The sequence below is a fragment of the Triturus cristatus genome, chromosome 2_1 (assembly GCF_964204655.1).
Source record: "Triturus cristatus chromosome 2_1, aTriCri1.1, whole genome shotgun sequence".
Taxonomy (NCBI): domain Eukaryota; kingdom Metazoa; phylum Chordata; class Amphibia; order Caudata; family Salamandridae; genus Triturus; species Triturus cristatus.
The window spans coordinates 479,368,696-479,386,676 of NC_140581.1; positions in this window are offsets into that span (position 1 = coordinate 479,368,696).

Genomic DNA, 17,981 nt, shown 5'->3' on the forward strand with positions numbered 1-17,981 from the left:
ACTTGAGTCATGCGTTCTCTTGGGTGAAGGCAGAAAAGAATCCTTGCAGCAGCATTTTGGATGAGTTTTATTTTGCATGTGATGAGTGCGGGTGCGTCAAGGTATAGGCTCTTAGCATAGTCAAAATTGGTGATTATGAGTGTGAAGTTGGCCTGCAGTTTATGTTAGTGTGCAAGGTATGGGAAAATGTGACATAGTGTTTTCCTTGTGTAGAAGGCACTCTTTGCGAAGTTGTAGGTGAAAGGTATCAAGGACAGGTTTGAATCCATAGTAACCTCTAGGTTTCCCACTTCTCTTGATGTTGTTGGAGGGACTTGAACTTCCTTAAGCCATATGTCAGTAGGCTGGCACTTTTGCCATTGTGCGCAGCTCGTAATCTCTGTCATTGCGGTAGTGAGCTGTATAGCATTATTTATCATCCATGTGTTTATGCCAGGAAGGCAGTCATTGAATTGTGAATTGTAGACGTCTTCATGGCTATCCATTTTGAAAATGACTTGGGTGTCATCTGCATAGTTGGAACAGGTGAGGATGTATGGTTTAATCAGATTTGTTAAGGGGGTTAGGTAGTTGTTGAATAGTAGAGGGGATATGATGGACCCCTGAGGAACATCACAGTGTTGTGTGTGAAGAGGATGTGAAAGGGGTAGGTAGACTACACTTTATCTGCCTGTGAGATAAAAAGCAATCTGAGGTCATGGAGCCTTGCAGTAGCGTGTGGTGGTGGACAGTTTCAAATGCAGCTTATAAATACAGAAGTAACTAGGCAGCTACTCCGTTTCTGTCCACTGTGAGTTTTAGATCATTGGTATGATGGCTGACTCTGTGCTTCTGCCTTCTCTGAAGTTGGACTGTTGGTATGGCAGTAAGCCATAATGTTCAGAACATCTAGACAGTTGAGTGAGCACTTCTATGTCAAATATTTTTCCTAAGAATGGTTCATTAGATATAATATGTGTCAAAGGTTTTATTTTTTAGGAGAGGTCAAATGTAGGTGGTTTTCAGCTCAGGTGGGGATGAAACTAGTTTCTGGCACTTGTTGAGCAGGTATTTTGCTACCTATCCTGCACAGATTTAGCATAGGATAAACGTTCTTGGGAGAGTTGGGTCTGAAAGGTATACTGATGGTCTGGCTGCTGTAATAATATTGAGGAAATCTTTTTGTGAGAGAGTATTGAAAGTATGCATTGATGGAGGATTATTGTCTCTTTCTGTGTTAGTTAGGCCATGCGGTGTTGTGGTGTTTTCCTCATTCTCCTTAAGGTGATTTTCAATCTTTTTTTTATTTTAGTGGAGAATTTGTGGTTGATTTTGTCACAGAAGTCTTGTAATTGTGTTTTTTTTGTGTTTGGGCACTTTGGATTGTGAAATTTTCTTAGAATTTTATGGAGTTCTTTAGCAGGGTAGTCTGCTTCAGTTATGTGTATGAAGAAGTGATTTATTTTTGTGGTTTTGATGGCTCTTTGGTAGTCTCTGTTAAAGTGCTGTAGCATGCTTTTGCCTGCTTCATCTCCTGATTATCTCCATTTACGTTGCGGTATGCCGAGTTGTGTTTTCATTCTTTTGATATTGTCATTAACCTGCGTGGTGTTGTTTATGTTGACAACCCTGAATGTGATTTTTATTGGTATCTGTCTGTTCAGTACAGTAAAGATCGAGTTGTAGAAAGTATGTATGTCTTTTGGTCGCATGTTTATTGGGGTTCTTTTAAGGTGGGCATTGATTTGATGGATGTTTGGAGCATATTGCCAAGCCCATGTTGCCACCTCAATGTCACTTTTTGTGACGTTGTGGTAGCGATAGTGTCCGTGCCCTATTACCAAGGCAGCGTTAAACTACATAATGTGGCAAAATGTCACTTTAAGTGGCTTAACGCTGCCTTGGTAATAGGGCCCCTTTCACGCTAAAATTAGCGTGAAAGGGGCGTGCACTGGGTGTTGCGATGGGCATTTCACCGCAACACCCATTCACTTAGACGCCGCCACCTATTATCAAGAGAGGCGATAATAGGTGGCAGTGCCGAACTTAAGACCCGGAAAATCCTGGTCTTAAGGTAGCGTTTTTGTTTTTCCCATGTGTGCTGCCTCGTGCAGTACACATGGAAAAAGCAAAGTGCTAAGGTTTGTTTATGTACAGGAAGGTGTCCCTTCCTGTACATTAACAAACCTTTTTTTAAATGCCGTTTTGTAACTTACATGTGTGCTGCGTGCTGCACCTCCCTGGACATAAACAAACCTCCCTGCTCGCAGACACCCTTGCACTCTGGTGCAAGGGTGCCTGCGTTGGTGTTAAGTTGTGAGACTTAGCGCCATCGCAGGGAGAAACGCCAGGCTGCACCATATCCTTGGTAATATGGTGCAGCCTGGGGCTTCCGAAGTGGCGATGAGAGGCGTTACGCCCAGGAGGCTAACGCCTCTCACCGCCACTTCCTAGATAATATGCCCCTTAGTCTTTTGCATTGTCTATACGAGCATTTGTTGTTGTTGGTTTTTGTTGTCTTCAAAGTGTTTTTACTGATAGATGTGTAGATCCTGAAAGTGATGATGTTTGAGTTGCTTGAGCTTATAAGGGAGTTGTCTGTAACTGTGGCTTGTCCTAAGGGTTCATATATAACATCTACCATGTATACTGCACAGTGAGGTGGGCCAGAAATGATTTGTTGTAGGTCGAGGGCTTCAAGTTTGGTTGTGATAGCTGTGATTGTGGTTAGATTCTTAGTGTCTAAAAGGGTATATTTATGCGCCTTTCACAAATGTGATATCCGAGTAGTAAAACCTCAATTTAATCTTTCCTCATACATTGTAATTATAAAAGGTAAAGTCCATCATGGCACATCTTCATAATAGTTAAATCCCCTATTCTGACCACGGCCACACAAGTGTACAATGGCACTTCTGAAGGATGACTCTATTTTTGATATCACTCATAAACAGTAAAAACTATGGGTCTAGCCCACTCCAGCTCTTGAATATGTCCCAGCCAACAGTCACCTCTAAGAGAGCAACTCCAACCCCATTCCCATCTGTGAACTATAGTGCCATCCAGCACAGCATCTCTCCTGAGTCCTATATTTTCTTATGCAGCACTCTGCCTACCATGCTTAACCCCATACAATCTATCTTTCCACCCTGCCTATTTTCTAGCATGTTTGCCCCTACAATAATCTGTACTGGACCACCTCCAAACACGGACCTCCCATCCACACTCAAACTGAACTGAACCCCAGCTGACCTCCATTCTCCCATGCATAAATGCCTGAGAATAGTATGCCTTTCCCAAACATGCCAGACTGGTTCACCTATAGTCCCTCCATTCCCACCACTGGCTACCCTCCTCTTTTTGTACCAAGAGTATAATATTATCAATCTACAACTCAAAGAAACAAAAATGCATGCTCCTCTTTGCCACTCACGTCCCCGGAATAAAAAGATCTAACAGCAAATTGCACTTCTTATGTATTGGCCTAAATTCTGCTGAAACACCTTGCCACATTTGAATAACACTGAGACTGACTGAAAAAATAAATGTTGATGGTAGAGACCCGAAGGTTGGATTTCCTTTTTACATAAGGGTTACTAATATTTTTTGGGTGATCACCTGATTTAGGAGTAGTGAAATTGAGGGCTAAAATAATAGCAACAATTAATTTGGACTGATAGAGAGACAAACCACCACTCTCTGTAATTACCCGTTCCTAGATACAGGCACAATGTCTGGAGTATTTGACACTAAGATACTGATTACAAGTTACAACGTATTGGCAGGGTGGTAAATATAGATGCAAAATGTTCATTACGTTGCACCAACACATGCCAGTACCATGCAATTATGAGTTGAATCCCATGTAATGGGTAATGCGTGCACCTGGATTTACCACCTCCTTCCACCCCCAACCCACGCAGAAACCCCTACATATATATATATTTACCACTTGCTGCTCTCAGCAGTAGCAAATACATGTGGGGGCTTCTGCGCGGTGTGGGGGTGGAGACAGGGGGCGTGGGGAACAGGAGCATAATTACTGCCTGGTAAAGTCGTGCCTTGTATTCCACTACCGGCCCGCTCATAATCAGGCGGAGTTGAATTCCATGCAGCAATTGTGCACTGCCATACTCATAATCAGGGCCTATGCGTTGACTTGATGTTACACAAGTTTCAGTTGCACCTGTTTACAGCATTAAACACCAGCCACTTAATGTGCTACATTTAGTCCCTTAGATTTCAAATATGTTGCGTTTAACCCGTGTGAGCCACTCATGTTGTGTTTGATGCAACTGTGTCATTTATTTTGTGTATAGCTGTATTGAATTTTAATTGTTACATGAAAAATATTAAATTCCATTGAATATTGTAAAGGCATTTTATTTAGTCTCTCTATTAAAGGAGATCATTGACAGAATGCAAATCAGGGTCCAAGGCTACAGTAATTGAGTACAATAATGACTTAATTGCACTAGGACTATTTAGCTTATCCTCTGTCTATGTCCTCATCATAATCAAGCAACACTCTTTGATTTGATTTGAAATATTACTTTTTAAACTCGCGAATGCCGTGGCGTCTTGGCGCTGACTGTGACACATGGATAACTAGCATGAGACTCTAAAGCTTTAGATTTGGGCGAACAACCAGGTTTTCAGCTCCTTCCCAAACGTCATCCGGTTAGGTTGAAGTCGCAATGTGGATGGCATCGGATTTCAGAGTTTGGCCGCACAGAATGACAGCATGCGGCCCCCCATCTTGCCTTGCGTATTTTTGAAATACACACACGGCCCTTCGTAGAGGATCTGAGAGTTCTGGTTGGAGAGTACATTGTAAAACTTTTCCGCACCTCCCCAGTTATTCCTCCATAGAGGGCCTTGTGTACTATACAAAGAGCCTTAAAGTTAGCTCTTTGCTGAACGGGAAGTCAGTGTAAAGCTCTGATAGACTCTGATGTGGGGCGTCCCTTAGGGATGTTCATGAGCAGTCTGGCAGCAGCGTTTTGCAGTGATTGCAACTTCCTCTCCTGTGCCTTGTCAATTCCCACAAAGAGCGCATTGCAGTAGTCAAGTTTGGATAGAAAAGTGCCACTACAACGGTCTTTTGAAGTTTATATGCAATGCAAGGGGACATTTTCCTCAATGTTTTTAGGAGGAAGAAACAGGAGGAAGTTAGCTGGTTGACTTGGGCCGACAGATTAAGCTGCTCATCCAGAATCACCCCCAGGTTCTTAAACTTAGTACCTGGACTAGGACATACTCCCGCCTCCATAGGCCACCAGTTGTTGTTCCACAGCGGAGGTCCCTTTCCAAATTCTAGGACCTCAGTTTTGTCCGTGTTTATTTTCAGGAAATTCAGGCTCATCCAGTTCATGATGTCCTTCAGACATGCATGAAAACTGTTAGCCACTACTTATGAAGGTTTGGCAACCGAGATTGTGAGCTGCGAATCATCGGCATACATAATCAAGGAAAAACCATGCTTCCTGACTAGGGTGGCCAATGAGGACACGTAAATGTTGAAGAGAGTTGATGACAAGGCAGATCCCTGCGGAACACGACAGGGGAGCTGAAAGGTTCTACCAGTGTATGCTTTGTTCCCGGTTTTCTAGGAAGGAGGAGAGGAGGGTCAAAGCGGTGTCCTCCATCCCCACATCTCGGAGCCGCTGTACCAATACCGTATGATTCACAGTATCGAATGCCACCGAGAGATCTAGTAGAATCAGGATCGCTCTGCCCCCCCCATCAACTATCCTCCGAATCCCCTCCATACCTAGCATCAGAGCTGTCTCCGTAGAATGACAGGGCCTGAACCCAAGTTGAGTGGGGTCCAGCAAGAAATTCTCTTCTGGATAATGTATCAGCTCTTTATTCATGGCTTTTTCCAGTATTTTTGCTGCCAGAGGTAGCCTGGAAATTGTCCGATAGTTTTTAGGCTCTAGGGGGTCCAGGGTTGGCTTTTTAAGGATGGACCTTATGCAGGCCTTTTTCCATGCGCTGGGATATTTACCCGTTCCTATGACTTGATTCAAAAGAGGGGTGAGATATGTGTTAATAGTCTTTGCTACTAGTTGGAACGTGGCTGGTGGGCACGGGTCAACTGGCGAGCCAGACTTTGTTGATGTCAGGAGATCAAGAACCTCCTCCATAGTCAGTGCCCTAAAATGTGAAAACCTCCCAGCTGTTGTCCACACTTTTATATTTGAGGGGATATTTACTGGTGTAGTAGTAGCCAGATTTAAAAGATCATTATAGATCAACTGTACTTTACTCTGGAAACATTTGGCCATTTCGTTACATAGAGCTTGATCTGGTCTGAACTGGGCCATATGCTGGGGTTTGACTAATGTATACACTGTTTTAAAAAGTTCCTTAGAGGAATGTTCCGCCTCTCCTATTTTAGCCGTTAACTAGGCACGTTTGGATTCAATTATTGCTTTTTTGTAATTGTCGAGGCTACAGTTATAGGCTAACTTATGCTTAGTACTATAGTCTGTCCTCCAGGTCCATTCCCTGCATTCAATTTTTATAATTTTTAAATCTGGGCTATACCAAGGCGCGGATGTTGATGCTCTTTTAACTACTTTAATTGTTTCCGGGGCAATGCCATGTACAGCTGCTCTCACCCAGTTGTCAAACTGGTTGGCTGCTATATCATTGTCACTGTCTAAAAGGGGTGGCCCAAGATTTAGGGCCTGTTCCGGGTCTTCCTTTTTTATCTTATTCAATTTCCAGACGCTTTCTTTTATAATGAGAGTAGGACGTGGAAAGCTAGGCGTTGTATTAGTCACCTCAAAATAAAAAGCTCTGTGGTCAGTCCAGGGTAATGGTAAGGTCTTTGTTACAATTATGTCCGGTTGATTTGTAAAAATACCGTCCAAGGTGTGACCTGCTAGATGAGTGGGTTCCTGAACTATCTGGGAGAGTCCATATGCTGCTAAATTATCTGCAAGTCTTATTGTATCTAGATTATTCTCTAGTTCGAGGTGATAGTTGAAATCCCCTAAAATGGTGTAGAAATCAGACTCTGAGCTTAGTTATAAGAAATTCAATAGGGCCTGCAAAAAAGCGGTTCTAGTCCCGGGGGGCCTATAGACAAGTAGACCTTGAAACGTCAAGTGATCATTTAATCTAAATGAGAACCGTAGCGCCTCTGCTGGGAGCAACGTCGAAACGTCATGGCGCAATTTTAAATCATCTTGGTAGAGCAAAGCTATACCCCCACCTCTACCCTCTATCCTGTCCTGTTGCACCACTGCATATCCTAGAGGAAGGGCCACATTCCAATCAGGGTCAGAGCTGGCGTCAGTCCAGGTCTCGGTTAGAAAGACAATATCTGCTTGTCCAGTTGTAGGAGGCATTTAAATTCATATTTGTGTTTTACAAGTAATCGCGCGTTTAATAATATACAAGTTAAAGTCTGGACTTGTATCTTGGTTTTGTTTTTCTGACCACTATTTTCATCTTTTTAATATAGAGGAGCTTGTCTGAAGTCTTGACCTTCATTGCATTTTAAAATGCCCTTACTCCCCATGTATAGTGTGGAAGGATTCTTCCCCTCAATCCCCATTGATGGGATAAAACAGAAGCTACAGCTCAAACATTTATAGGTTTCAGGTATTGTCCCCCCCTGCCAACGATTACATGCAAGGCACTCACCATTCCGAATATCGTAAAGTTGTTGCTGATTATATCTATGAGCAAAAAATTGACCAGGGGTTCTGGCGCTGGGCGCGCTCCAGGCGCCGACGAGCGCAGACGGGCTTGCCTTTGGTGCGCCGATGGCACGCCTACGGCGTGCCCGCTGCGCGCGCCCGCTACTCGGTCAAGCCAGCATGATCTCTGAGGACATCCCCACCTTCTGACATTTTCCCACTGAAACTAGCCACATGGTCAGTGCTACTCTCTCATCTTCCTGAGTAATGAATAGCACATAATGTGAAATCCACTCATATCTGTGACACAGTCTGGCAGGGTAAGGCTCACAAGTACTTCAAGGTATCCCTTGCGAAGTCATTGGTGGTTTATTGGATACCTATTCTTCTTATAGAGAAGTTTTGGGGGTGATTCTTAACCGATAGTTGTCATGTGTTATGAGACAACATGGCAACATCAAGAGTTGGAGTCGGCTGAAATTCGAAAACAATTTAGAAGTTATGAAAATTAAACTGAAACCCAGCCAGAAACTTTAAAAAACTTACAACCTCATTATTCATTTCTTGAATGTGTATCCTTAGATTGCAACTATTAAACTCACTGTTTCCACCGAAAACTCAGTTAGTCAATCCTCAACTAGTATGCAGTTGGGCACACAGTCATGGCAGTTTGACTTTTGTGCAACCCTATACCATTCTGGGCTATGCAAGTTCTGTATAATCAGCGTGCATTTACCATGGTGGTCAAATTGGATATTTGGATTACCCTATAGGTGAGACTATAATAATCTCCGTGCAAATTTGATGGCGAAAAGTAAAGAATTAGTTATGATAGGAAAAGTTTGCAGTGACCGTTGCTGTACTCTTCATTGGCGTTTTATAAAAAGAGACATGCCCACTTTACTACAAACAGGCTTATTGTAAATCTATATTGGTTGTTGGTAGTATCACTACATGGACATGTATAATGCAGTGTGCATGTCTTTGCATTTTAAATAATGCATTGGAAGCCTAAAAAACGGCACCACCATTCTCTCAAGCCACATGAATACTTTGATTTTTGGAGGACAGAGGGAAACATAGAGAGTTAATGTTACACCAGGATTCCACATGAATCCTTGAGTCACTTTCAATGTTTAAGCACTATGGGACCGATTACGAGTTTGGCGGTCCACAGACCGCCAGACTTTTGGATGCGCAGCAGTGGCAGTCTCCCAACCGCCCTATTACAATCAGGGCAGTCGAACCACTGTTTCCCCTCCGTAGCCACCAGGGAACCGCCATTCCCTGGTGGTATTGCAGCACTCAGGAGACAGTAATATGCTTGGCAGCACCACTGTGGCCCCACAAAGCATATTACAAGTTTCCTCGCTGCTTTGGTTTTCAATGGTGCCTAATGCCATGTGGTCCCCTGTGTGCATGCACACCAGTTTCTCCACAGCATGGACTCTGCAGTCCATGCTGTGCAAGAACTGTTTTTGGCGTTACCATTGCAATGCCCGCTCTCTGAACGCCAACACCCAAACTCCTAATCTGATGGGTGGCCTGACTATGGGTTGGGCGGTGCAGCGGCAGGGAGTACCCAGTGCCACACCACCAAACTCGCAATCTGCCTCTTTGCGTTTTGTAGAAGTTTTATTATCCCATGGTTAGATGGTTAGGATAAATAAAATGTGAAAATGTTAAATGATCGAATTCCTGCAATGCTGCAAGACTACACTCTCAAGATAATGCCTCCAATACATCAGACATTTGGATCTTAAACATACCCATTTTCCTGATGCATTTCTGTCATAACATGTAATAATAAAATGTGATGTTTTGAGCACTTTTAAACATTTTCTGGGAATGCTACTGTGAAAGTGGGTATGAAAGCGAGACATGATATTTTATTTGATTATGACTAACTTTTATACATACAAGATCTCAGAACTATTTTAATGTATGATAAACTATGATAGGCTGATTGTAAGGCCTACTTGGAAAGAAAATATAATCATAACAGTACTTTTCATCCAGCATTTTCAACCGACAACTACATAATTTCAAAAACTGCTTATTTTTATATAGTCGAATGTTAAACATGTTTATTGTACTTGATTGTCTACATATTTACTTTGCTACTTGAGTTAGTAGTGTTATTGTCTTGCTTTGGATTATGCAGCGTTTGCAAGAAAAGCACAGACATACGAGAGAAAAAGCAGAGTTGCGGTCAATTCTGACAAATGGATTGCTAAATTGCATGGCACTAAACCAGGGTCAATTAAAAATAACCGAAGGAAGTATGATGCAAACCAACATATGCAAGGTGTAAACACATACACGTACACCCACTCAACACGTGCATGAGCACATGAGCACACACACACACATCTATACAGTTATGGTACTTTTTGCAGTCATTGAGAAATTTGAAGTTTTATGCCACTGTTAGTGTAGCAAATTCGGCAAGTCAATTCAAGCTGGGCAATATAACAGGGGGGCCCAGTACATATTTAAACAAGCATTGGCATAGCCAATAGGTCTCGATTTTGGGACCTTCTAAGTATTTAGCTATGCAGCACAATATCCTTGGTGCAACCACATCAACTGCTGCGTGGCTAAACACTTTATAAGGTCCCAAAGGCGAGACCTATTGGCTATGCCAATGCTTGGTGTGGTTGTGTGTGGTTGTGTGTGTGTATGTGTTTTGTGTGTGTGTGGTTGTGTGTGTGTGTGTGTGGTTGTGTGGTTGTGTGGTTGTGTGTGTGGTTGTGTGTGTGGTTGTTTGTGTGTGGCTGTGTGTGTGTGGTTGTGTGTGTGGTTGTGTGTGTGGGTGTGGTTGTGGGTGTGGTTGTGGGTGTGGTTGTGGGTGTGGTTGTGGGTGTGGGTGGGTGGTTGTGTGTGTGGTTGTGTGTGTGGTTGTGTGTGTGTTATTGTGTGTGTGGTTGTGTGTGTGTGGTTGTATGTGTGATTTTGTGTGTGGTTGTGTGTGTGGTTGTGTGTGTGGTTGCGTGTGTAGTTGTGTGTGTGTGGTTGTGTGCGTGTGGTTGTGTGTGTGGTTGTGTGTGTGGTTGTGTGTATGTGTGTGGTTGTGTGTGTGTGTGGTTGTGTGTGTGTGTGGTTGTGTGTGTGCGGTTGTGTGTGTGGTTGTGTGTGTTGTGTGTGTGGTTGTGTGTGTGGTTGTAGTTGTGTGTGTGGTTGTGTGTGTGTGGTTGTGTGTGTGTGTGGTTGTGGTTGTGTGTGTGTGGTTGTGGATGTGGTTGGGTGTGGTTGTGTGTGTGTGGTTGTGGGTGTGGCTGTGTGGTTGTGGGTGTGGTTGTGGGTGTGGTTGTGTGGGTGTGGTTGTGTGTGTGGGTGTGGTTGTGTGTGGTTGTGTGTGTGGTTGTGTGTGGTTGTGTGTGTGTGGTTGTGTGTGTGGTTGTGGTTGTGTGTGTGGTTGTGTGTGTGGTTGTGTGTGTGGTTGGGGTTGTGTGTGTGTGGTTGTGTGTGTGTGGTTGTGGGTGTGGTTGTACATTTGTGTGGTTGTGTGTGGTTGTGTGTGTGGTTGTGTGGTTGTTGTGTGGTTGTATGGGTGATTGTGTGTGTGGTTGTGTGTGTGGTTGTGTGTGTGGTTGCGTGTGTGGTTGTGGTTGTGTGTGTGTGGCTGTGGGTGTGGTTGTGTGTGTGGTTGTGGGTGTGGTTGTGGGTGTGGTTGTGTGTGTGTGGTTGTGGTTGTGTGTGTGGTTGTGTGTGTGTGTTTGTGTGTGTGTTTGTGTGTGATTGTGTGTGTGGTTGTGTGTGCGTGGTTGTGTGTGGTTGTGGTTGTGTGTGTGGTTGTGTGTGTGGTTGTGGTTGTGTGTGTGGTTGGGGTTGTGTGTGTGTGTGGTTGTGTGTATGTGGTTGTGGGTGTGGTTGTGGGTGTGGTTGTGTGGTTGCACGTTTGTGTGGTTGTGTGTGGTTGTGTGTGGTTGTGTGTGTGGTTGTGTGGTTGGTGTGTGTGTGTGGTTGTGGGTGTGGTTGTGTGTGTGTGGTTGTATGTGTGGTTGTGTGTGTGATTGTGGTTGTGTGGTTGTGTGTGTGGTTGTGTGGTTGTTGTGTGTGTGTGGTTGTGTGTGTGGTTGTGTGTGTGTGGTTGTATGTGTGGTTGTGTGTGTGATTGTGGTTGTGGTTGTGTGTGTGTGGTTGTGGTTGTGTGTGTGTGGTTGTGGTTGTGTGTGTGGTTGTGGTTGTGTGTGTGGTTGTGTGTGTGACAGTAATACTAAAAGCATCTCAAAATAAAGGAACACAAACATCGTGTTTGTGGAAAGAGAAAGCTCGTTGTAAGTCAAACGGGCGCAGCAAAGCATTAACACAACAACAAAACAAACAAGATCACTTAGCGAAGACTGAGTTGCGTGTGTGGTTGTGTGTGTGTGATTGTGTGTGTGTGCGGTTGTGTGTGTGTGTGGTTGTGTGTGTGTGGTTGTGTGTGTGGTTGTGTGTGTTGTGTGTGTGGTTGCAGTTGTGTGTGTGGTTGTGTATGTGGTTCTGGTTGTGTGTGGTTGTGGTTGTGTGTGTGTGGTTGTGGTTGTGGTTGTGTGTGTGGTTGTGGGTGTAGTTGGGTGTGGTTGTGTGTGTGTGGTTGTGGGTGTGGTTGTGTGTGTGTGGTTGTGTGTGTGGTTGTGTTTGTGTGTGGTTGTGTGTGTTTGTGTGTGGTTGTGTGTAGTTGTGTGTGGTTGTGTGTGTGGTTGTGTGTGTGTGGTTGTGTGTGTGGTTGTGGTTGTGTGTGTGGTTGTGTTTGTGTGTGTGGTTGTGTGTGTGGTTGGGGTTGTGTGTGTGTTTGGTTGTGTGTGTGTGGTTGTGGGTGTGGTTGTGGGTGTGGTTGTGTGGTTGGACGTGTGTGCAGTTGTGTGTGGTTGTGTGCGTGTGTGTGTGGTTGTGTGTGTGGTTGTGTGTGTGGTTGTGGTTGTGTGTGTGGTTGTGTGTGTGACAGTAATACTAAAAGTATCTCTAAATAAAGGAACACAAACATCGAGTTTGTAAGTCAAACGGGCGCAGCAAAGCATTAACACAACAACAAAACAAACAAGATCACTTAGCAAAGACTGAGTGCTGATAATGGATACACACATACATCATCTTAAGAGTTCAATTGCAGCCAATGTGCACTCAAACCTGCCCCCTCCTTGTGAGTTGCATCCCATATTTCATGAGTTGTAACTGCTGCACCCACTATAGCGCTTTGAGATCTAAAGCGCTACATAGGTCTAATCGATTAACCAGTCGCCAACATGCTGTGCTTTTAAAGAGAATGTGCCAAAAGTTTCCAGCTTCCCCATCATGTCCTCATGAAAGCGCCAACGAAAGGACTCCCTGAATGGTGCAACGGACATGAAGCAGCCGCTGCGATCAGAAATAAACACTGTGAACGTTGTCCAGTTTCACAGTAACATTTCCTTAATGTTCTTTAAGTCACAAAACAGTAATACTAAAAGCATCTCAAAATAAAGGAACACAAACATCGAGTTTGTGGAAAGACAAAGCACATTGTAAGTCAAACGGGCACAGCAAAGCATTAACACAACATGTTCTTTGATGTTTGATGTTATTTGAACGAGAACATCAAAGGGGTGCCGCGAAAGTGATCGCGGGCGAAAGTGAAAGTGATCACGGGCGCTTAATGAGCATGACGAGGTTTGCCAGCCTCTGCTCCTAAGCGCGCGCCCGCGCACATGCACTGCAGCTCTAGGCTGGCCATGGCAGCATTTTTTTGAGCCCTCACAAAAAGTCTCGCCAGACCAGCGCATGCGCTGGGTCAGGCGGGACCTAAAAAGGAATCTGTGTTACTATTTTATTCTCCAAAAGGACAATGCTCACCTCAACCAAATAATATTTTTAGAATCAGGGCCACATTTTGTTTGATGAAATTCAGATGGGACATTGCTGTAAACTGCTTTAGCCTTTTTGAGATATTGCTTTCTTGCACATGCATAGTATGTTGCTGTAATAAAAGTCGTTTGTCTTGCTGAGTAGCCACCTATGCTCGCTTTGATTTAGAATTGCCCTCGTGAGAAACCATTAGAATCAGACAGTCAAATGTTTCTGCATCACGCCACTGATACTTAAGGTGGTGGCAGGCTTACTGCACCCTCCAGAGGTCCATGGTGACAGTTTGAATTAAGTATGTTCTGTTTGGATGTTGTGATGTGTACTGTCGCTACCTTCCCACAAGGTAAATATGTTGTGTACTTGGCATGTGAGTTAACATCTAATTTTCTCTGAATGCTTTTCTCATAATTTCAACTGTGCTTTTCTGCTTTGGCCAGTCTCTGGCAGAATCTTTACCGTTACATGTTGCATGATGGGTTGTGCTGCATGACGAGGGCTGCGTTTTTTTAACATCGTTTGTGTCCTTAACCATTTGCTTTGGACTTACCGGGGGTGAGAATTATGGTTCGGTTTCAGTTGAGTGTAAGAAGTGAAAGAGTGATGCTCGGCTCCCACTACCCTCTGTTTCTGGCCGGAATCAATATGTCTGCAAACTGCTGCTGGGTGGGGCTGCTGTGGTCAACCTGTGCTGCTCGCAGTTGGTAGTATCATCTGGAATAAGCTCTTGTTGGACTTTTTGTTGTGTGCTTCTTTGCTGGTATTTCAGCACTCCTAAGTCAATGCTAAAGGTCTTTTATAGACACAAAAGGACAAGTATTGTTGTCATCTTTTCTGTCTTGATTTTTAAAGAATTTTCAAGAGAGGCTGCTGTTTGTTTATTCACATCCCTGGGTTATTTGCAGCAGCCTCACAGTCTACCCTTTTCCATTGCTGTTCAGGAGGCAAAGTTAATTCACCGATTGTTTCAAGGGCGGAATAAAAGTTCAACATCACCTACCCATGATGCCTCTGTTAAAACAGCAGGGCATTAACAGAGGACTCTTGAGAAAAACACGTAGTATATTGCTGCAGTATGTGTATTCTAATCTCTCTAATCAATGCCTGTCGACCACATCCCTGCAGCAACATGTTTCCTCCATTCTGGGTCTACTCTGACTGAGAAGTACTAAGGGAATAAATTATTTTAAACCATCCACTTATTTATATTTAATCCCAAGGTGAGATATTACGTTTAACTCATTATCTCTCACTCAGAGACCACTGTCTCAATCTCTCTTAAAATAGGCTCCAATTGTTTCTAGCTCTGCGCTTGAACCCTCCCTCACTACTGTATGTGTGTTTGCCTTGCTATCAGGGCATCCACTGGCTTACAGTGCACTACTATAAGAATCAAAGTATTTACTACAACAGTCCTTAGATTTGCAATTAGTTGTAAAGACAAAACATTAAAAGATTAGTCAAAAGGTGTAGCTTCTCATATTAAATCATCTGGAAGTAGGTCTGCCACTTCTGTCTCACAGTAAGCCTTTCACATAATTTTGCTAATCTTCACTGTCTGTCTCAAATGAACCTGTCACGTACATTGAGGATCATGAGCTGTCTCATAGTAGTCTATTTTCAAGCCCATATAGTTAGGTAACAGTGAGTAAACAGCAGAATAACATTGCAAAAGTATGTCCCGAATCCATCTAAAGGGGCTAGTATGGCTTCCCAGGGAAAGTTTAAAAGGAATACACAATCCACAACTCCAGAAAGATTGAATCATAGACCTTCATTCAACAAAAAGATAATCATGAACGTAGAGGCAAATATCTTAGTAGACATTACAAGAATCAGGCGAACGTGTCTAATTTTTGGTTGTATCTAAGCCTCATTTAACGTGCAAGACAATGAGTGGTAATCCTGAATTTGCGGAGGAATTGCAGGGGGAACGAAATGACCCTGAACATGATCCAGTCTGATTTAGTAACTTCACGGATCCAAATCCTAAAACAAAACACAGTATGAGCAGGCAGAATAATATCTATTTCAATGGCCCAGCAATATTTCACAGGGACAAGGAGATATCTTTTCAGTTTTGCTCTATATTTTACAAAAGACAAAATCATGGCACTATTTAGAAAGTCTATCCAATTGATGGCCAAAATCCCTTTAATTCCACCTGATGAAGTCTTTTATTTATAGGACTGACCGCTTATTTGCAGCACCTTGCAGAAACTAACCTCATGCATTGCTTTGTCCCAAGTTTGGCTTCTAAATATTTGAAGCAGAAAAGATCATTTTCCAGTTAAGGGGAGTAATTAGATGGTTGGATTTTGTATGAAAGTCAAGTTAATTTCTCTCAATTTTTGTATATGTTTCTCACACATGTAGCACTCCTTACTATCTGATGAAATTGAGAAAAAACAGATCATCTTGTGATGTCTACTTGTGAGATCAAACCCTGTATTTAGGTTGATTCGCAGATTACTGGTGCTGATCACTGCAGTGCAGTTCCAACTATCGACTAATGATTAGACAGTGATTATAGTGACAGTCTTCAGAAAGTGACCATCTGTGTTCACCATTTCTGAGATATTTCATTGCGAATATTATACAGCTCCCTTAACTGGACTTATGTTCAGTGGTCCATTTAAAAACAAACACTGGCAAAGCCACTAGGTCTTCTCTATGAGAGCTATTGGCTTTGGCAATGTCTAGTAACATGCTACAGCAGCGCAGGCGCTTTACAGTGTGGCTAAAACTATGTTTAAAAAGCACTATGTTGCAGCCAGAGCTAATGAGATTTAATTTTTAAAGTGCATTAGTGCTGGATGCATCATAGTCCTTTTTTATTATTATTTGTGGTCATGATGCACAGCAGCCACGTTGCTATATAGTATTGCTTACAAATCACTGCCAAAGTTGGCAATGCCCATGCTGTACAGCATGAACAAAAGGCTATGGCAGTGCAAATAGTCTCAGAGGTTAGACTTATTGGCTGTGTCTCTTCACAACACGCCAGTGATTCTAAGCAAATCAGTTAATTTGCCCATGAAAAAGAAAATAAATTACATTTGCAAAAAATCCCAACATATAAAGAAAGCATGTCCATGTCATGGTGAAAATACATTTGGAAGCAGATAACATTTGTTGTCATAATTAAAGCAGATAACATCTGTTGTCACAATAAACATCCATTTCAAAGGAGAAAAGGGCTTTTTTGAAGTGTGTGTGCATAGTAAAATATAGCCACAAATGGCAAGAGGTTCAATAAAGATGACAGGGAAGAAGAACAAATAAAAATAGTACCTCAATCACAGCGTGATCAGCAGAAAGATCTGAATCAATCAGCACTTAGTTCATGCTCCAGGAAGTGATGCCAGCACACGCTGGCCAACTAGAAAGGAGTAAATAGAGAGACAATGAAGCCAACAAATATTAAGAAATGGGCGGTCTGCAAGCCTCTTGTGGTATGCAATAACTCTCCCAGTGCTTAATTTGTGAGGTGTTTTCTGGTCTCTGGCACCTTATTTTAACCCTTTCGCCACGGCAGGAATTCCGCCGCGGCGCTGGGGGGGGGTTTGGGGGCAGTTGCGGTGCCGCTGTGCTCGTGACAGAACCACTCCGTCACGAGTCACGGGTGAGCTGTGCTCATGACGGAGTGGTTCCGTCACGTCTCCGCCCACTGCGCTAATCGCCCGCACAGGCGGGGAATTAGCGCCGCGTGGGCGGAGCGGCCGCCAACGGCCGCAGCATGACGGAACCACTCCGTCATGAGCACAGCGCACCCGTGGCTCATGACGGAGTGGTTCCGTCATGAGCACGGAAAGGGTTAAACTCTGGCACATATTTATTTGCCACATGGTGGTGCTGTGGTCCCAATTTTTTTCAGCAGAATTCCACAGTGATGATTTGATATATTTTATCAAAACTAGCAGGTGTGGAACTGCTGTCAATGGCACTTGGCGCAGGAGCTGGGGTGGCACCAGCTACAGTGGACTCCCGAGAAATACTTTGGACCCTGGCACTTAAACTTCTACAAATAAAGCACAGGTGAATGCGCTGTCAGTGGCGTGATATAAACAAAAGAGCTTTTAGGGGCTGTTTTAATATGTAATCACTTTTGTAAAATTGGTATTTTTAAAGAAAAATATGTTCTACAAAAACACTCATGCATTCCTGAATTTTCGCAGGAATCACACGTCGGGTCTCGTTTGGCAAGCTCTACAATCAAAACAATGTTTTCAATTTACTGTGGCAACAAATCTAACAGTGGCATTTTGCTCTAGATGTTTTCTATTTGATGTCTTAGACTCTCTGTAAAAGTCTGAAATTGCCACTTTTGATCAACTGTTTTTGCTCGCTGAATTGGGTATTGAGCCACATTTTTCTCTCCAAAGTCCAGCTCTGTGGAGATGGAAAGTATTCAATAAAACGCTGTAAAAAGCTGCAATTTCTTCAGACGTGTCCATAAATGTCTTGATCATGATAAATAGGCAAAGCTGTGAGTTCACTGCATTCCGTATGTTTTACCAT